This window comes from Oryza brachyantha, chromosome 12 (assembly GCF_000231095.2).
Source record: "Oryza brachyantha chromosome 12, ObraRS2, whole genome shotgun sequence".
Classification (NCBI taxonomy): Eukaryota; Viridiplantae; Streptophyta; class Magnoliopsida; order Poales; family Poaceae; genus Oryza; species Oryza brachyantha.
Genome location: NC_023174.2, coordinates 8,155,784 through 8,161,662, shown reverse-complemented (window position 1 = coordinate 8,161,662; position 5,879 = coordinate 8,155,784).

Here is a 5,879-nt window from a genome sequence, read left to right as displayed (position 1 = left end):
AGGTTTGTGAATGAGGAGCCAACCAACGCTCTTTTTTAAAGACACTAATGGGTCATCATTGGATTTGGGATATTCAGGATGGCGAATGTTATTGCGAAATATTGGATGGTCTTTTGGATGTATACAACAATTGTGCCATTCTTTTGAATTTGGGTTGTACAGACCAAATATCACAGGGATTCTATCTAGTCTGCTTTTCCTCTTGCAAGTTAATTTATCTAATGTTTTTGGTTTTTCTCTACCCAACTAATACTACAATTTATTGCAAAGGGCATAATTGAACCCATAAGGCCATCGTGATAATTTGTTTTCTTCATTTGATTCACTAGTTAATGTTATATTTTTTTTTCACTTTTATTACTTGTGGGAATCATAAAAGTAAGATTACTTGTTTGTATTGTTATTATTTTTTAATTTTAGGAAAGCATAATGTCCATCATTAGTTTGTAGGAAAGCTTGTCTACCCGCTTACTAATGACCGTTTTAGGTTGTTCAGCATTGTGGTTGCGCTCATCCATTCATATCTCTTATGGTTTTTCAATATGTGTGGCCTCTATATATTTATATTTGGCATGTCTTATTTATATCTTTCTTGTCACTGCCTAATAATCATTTTGTTGCCACCTAATAATCATTTTTATTATTTAATTGGAGACATGTATAACGGTGCTGCTGGTCTGGTGTCATTGTTTGAATTTTGATGAAGATTTGCATACTTGCTGATAAATTATATTAATTGAATAAAAAATATCTAGCTGCAACCATGATTTGAATCAGGCTCCTGTATGAAATATACGTGTAATTGATTTGCGTACGAAGGTTAAAATCAACCATGACCGTCTGCATGTTTATCTGTGTATCTTTTGTTTGTTTCAATCCTATTCGAATTGGTAAGAACTGTCCAATATAAATCATTCTTTCCCATTTAGTATAAATCTATACCATTAATTATAGGATGGATGGGATCTTTTCTTCTTCTTTAATTAACGTTGGAATTTATGGATTTTAGATTGATGTGAGTACATCTAGCTATTTTAGTCTTTTGGAGGGCTTCTATTTACTACTCTCCCTGTTCCAAAATAAATACAACATTCTAGTTCAAATTGTGCATTTAACTATAAGGGTGCACTTATTTTGGGATATATAAAGATTTTTATAATAGTAGAAATTATGGTTACCATTATTTGCCTTAATTTTGTGTTGCATGCATGCATAGTATATGCAACCATGCAAGTATGATGTTCACCTTTAGGATATACGTTGAATTCTAGTAGCAATGGAATTGGACTGTTGAAATTCACAATCCGGATCTGATGCAAGGATCAACATACATGTATGGGTCAGATTCAAACTGTTTTATTATATTGCTACTATTAATCCTAGGTCTTTATATACATACAAAGTAGAAATAAATGATCGAGATCGTTTCTGTTTGACTGATTAATATGCGAATTTCTAGCTGCTTTGATTTCTAGGAATAACGTGGGGGCAAAAAGGAGAGCCTCCATTAGTATATATAAAGATTGACGTGCTCTGAATTTTAGAAGATCAAATAGTATCCGTGTCTTTAGGTTGGACAATTGATTATTTCTATAATAGGCTTTTGTCACCTGAGCTTCTTTGACATTTGCTGCAACTGCTATTTAATCTTTCAATCCTTGTTTGTATCATTGTATGGTAGAATTAAATAGTATTTGGTATTTGTTTTGTTGCTTTCCTTTGCTCCTTTCTGGTTTAACTACATAGTAATTAAGACAGAGATTTCTTTTGTACTAAAAAAGATGACTTCATTGGACCTATAAAGAGAATAGCTCAAGAGCTGGATTGGATTGCACAAGTAATTTACATGTTTTTAGAGCATCTTGGACTGCTATGCCAATGGAAAATTCTCTTGTTCTGTTTTTGTTAATGTGAATTGATTCAAAAGTTCCTTTAAACTAAAGCTAGAAATGGACTATTACAAAGAGGGCATGCTTTTACATCATGTTCTATTTGTGTGGTAGACTGGAAAGAACGCCTAACCAGGAGGCTAAGGTAGCCATTACAGAAAGCATAGAAACAATAGTCCGAACGTACTTTGCAACCACAAGATATGAACACTTGATGGATGATTTGCTAGCATTGCAGCATTTTTCCTTTGAAAAAGGCAAACTTCAGAAAATTATTGTACATTTTAATATTTCGAATTTTACCCTCTGAATTCTGAAAGCAATTAACAATGTACTTGTGCAAATAGTAGGTATTCATCTTTCACAAAAATTAGTTGATGTGGAATTGCCCTAGCGTTGAAGACGGATTTGGTGAAGCAAATGTCCTGTTAGCATCAAGTAGCAAGTTTAGGGTCCCGCGAAAAAAAGGTAACAAGTTTAGAGCCCTTTTAAAGTGCATATCATGATTTTTGATCTTTGGCACCAAACAAGTGGACAATTATAGAATTTAATGCATACTATCATTATTTAAGCCTTTCGTTTTGGGACAAGCATGCAGTTAAAACCAGGGATGCAAAAAGATTGATCTTTGTAAAGATTGCATTTTGATCCTAAATGCAACTCTTAGTAAATTGCAGAAGAAGATGGTATGAACTAAGCTTTTTTGTTGTCCCCATTGTTTACAGTTACTTTTGGTATTATTGCCAAAGCCTTAATGTTGAAAATCATATAACTATCTGGAGAAAATTTCAACTAAATTCTTGTCTGACATGTTTACATTTTCAGCATGGAAGGTACACATGACCGCTACCAGCATTTCGTTGGGTCCAGGAGAGATCTGAATGAAGGTGCAAGCACCAACTATGTAAAAACTCAGTGAGACTTTTATTTCATCTCATGAATTAATGCATGTAGTTGCCAGTTCTGATCCTACTGTTTTTTTTTAACCGGCCTCGACATCCCATTATTATAAAAATTATGTGCGATACAATAACCACCAGATTGGTAAAATTAAAGAAAGAGGCAAATTTTGGATAAACGTGCCTACTTATCTGGCAAACCATTTAAATTAAGACTTGGTGTACTTGTATGATTTTGTCTGTTCTTGTGCACAACCTCTGACAAGTATTTTGATTCTAAAGCAGGATGAAAATGCAAGTATAGAGTCCAACTTCTGGAGACTATCCAAGAGACAATCAATGTAGCTACAGAAACTGCAGCTGAACTCAAAACACAGACATGATTTCTTTGTTCTTCTCAAATCGGCCAATTATATATATTGTGCTGCTAATCTGGATTTAGCATATTTAACTTTGCTTATTTCTTATTAACCAGACAGAGCAAATGAGTAGAATTGTTAATGAGCTGGATTCCATCCATTTATCCATTAAAAAGGCATCACAAATGGTGAAAGAAATTGGTAGGCAGGTAAGTACCCCTTTCTATGATATCTATTGAAAAGGAACTGATAATTTGTGACTCTGTGTCAACCTAATTATTGTTCATTCATACTGTTCTTAAATGTAGGTTGCAACTGATCAGTGTAATACAACATCCTTTGTATAGAATGGGAGCAGTTCAAAATTATGATTACAAATGTGTCTCACTTGGAAAGAGTAGAGAGTTGGCCCTAGCCATCGCAACGATTTCATCTACACTAATATCAAAAGTACCAAGAAGTATACATGTTTAAGTGCTCTGTGCAGGTTTAAATTTCTTTAATAGTCAAGAACATGTAACCACTCTATGCAGGTTAAATTTTTGCTCAAGCTACATAGCTTGATGGTGTGGTGCTGCAGGGTGTATGACTTAATTCTGATTTGCTGGATGTCATTTGCTTAACTTCAATATTAATTGGATGTATTTTTTTAAAGTCCTACTAGGCTGTTATTCTTGATTTAATTATTGATTATGCAGGATCAACGGAAAATGCTCTCTCAAAGCTTGAATTCATAATTTTTAAGGAGAACGCACATGGTAGAACCATCGGAACTTAAAAGTTTCAGTGTAAGCAGAGATTGGTTTTGATGAGTAACTTTATTATGAATGGAAAAATTGTCCAATATCTTTGGAGCTTGCAGAAAGTTAAGGTTTCTTAATATTTTAGCTGCCAGTTCATGCTAGCTGAAAATTAAATGAAATCAGATTATGCAGCCACAGATATTAGGCGGTGATGCTGTTGCCAAAGACAGCCATAGAGCCATTGGTGGTAGGTCCTCTTAAGAGTAAGGTTGAAAATATGTGTTGTTACTATCCACTTCCTTTCCCTGATCCCTTCGCTTCAATTTGTTTTCCTTTGCATCATTTCTAAACTTTTTGGTTCTGCCTATTTTAAGCTCTTGTGTTGAAGTCAAACAGAACACACTAATGGGCCACACCTAAGGTTGGAGGTAATGTGCTCTTTGCAGGTAATCAAAGTAATTTCTACTAATCAACCAACTAAAAGACAAAGGCATCCTATTCTTTGGATCAATAAATCTGAAACTCATTGTGTTTAAATCAATAACATAGTTGATGAAAGACTGATATGTCTTGGCTCTAATAACAAAAGCATTTTTTTTCTCACTTTCATCTCTGATACCTTGGTTCACCTGGTCTTTATATACAAAGAAACACAATTCTTTCTCAATTTAGTCTAATTCAATTTTGATTAAGTTTTGAATAGTAGCTTTATTACTTCCTTTTTCTAGATAATGATGGTATTGAATGCTGATGAAATAGGGATTAAAGGAGAAGGTGTCAAATAATAGCATCAGAGGATGACATGTCAATGAGGTAACATGTTGCCCATGCTTTGTATTTATGATCAGAGTGGTGCATGCATAAATAAGAAAGCTACATCTATATTCTCTCTTAAATGCAAAGAAACCTTAAACTTTCTTTAAAAAGGGGGAAAATGGGATATGCATGTATACCTATTAACCCATGGAGTAACAACTAAAACGCGGTTTTTGTTCTACACCCTTTTGATTTCCCTAGCCTCAAGCTCGTAGGATTTGACTTAAAAATCACATTGTTAATATGTCTATTAGCAAATTAGGTTCGACTTGATTATGCATCTCGGGTAGCTTAGCTAGTTTTTATCACACTACATCCAAGTTAGACATCTTATTATGCCATACCATTATTTTAGTAAATCACAATAATCGTGTTTTGGTCTTACGGCCCAAATCTCCAGCAAAATCTCTCCACTAGGGTGCAAGGGCTACTCCAGACCCTCATGTTTTTTGCAAACTTATGTTTTGATGATGGTTGACAATGAGTTTCTTAAATGATTTTTTTCTATATAGTAGTTGAATGCTTGAACTCTAATTTGATTGTTGTGTTAAGTCCATGCACTGATGATGGTTTCATATGGACGCTCGATGGTGGGAAAGAACAGTAAAGATCGGTGCTACTTAAGAATAAAGTCATCATCCTTATTCTAACATAACCTAGCTAAGTTCTCTTGAAATTAACTGGCTTCACCAATTAGTTTATACAAAATTTGAATATAGCAGATTATAGCATCTTTGATGAGGTGTCTTGGCAAATTATACTGTTTTTTGAATTTTTGCTTACCTTTTTATGGAAGGAGCCAGGATCCTAAATAACCATAGGACTCGATAAGTCCTGTGAGTGAATGTTTTTTCTTTCTTATATGTTCGTTATATGATACTATGCTACTTTCAGTAATTGCATTATTAATTGATTCCACCGGAAGATCCTTCTTTTGTTTTGATAACGAGTATCGGGATTATGAAGAAGGTATGAAGTTGCATTCATTTTGTGAAAAGTTATGGACCTCCCATTTTTGGTGATATATATATATATATATATATATATATATATATATATATATATATATATATATATATATATATATATATATATATATATACATACATACATACATATATTAAAAAATGTACAGTTACCTCGGAAGAATTTTATGCATGCACTCAATTCATA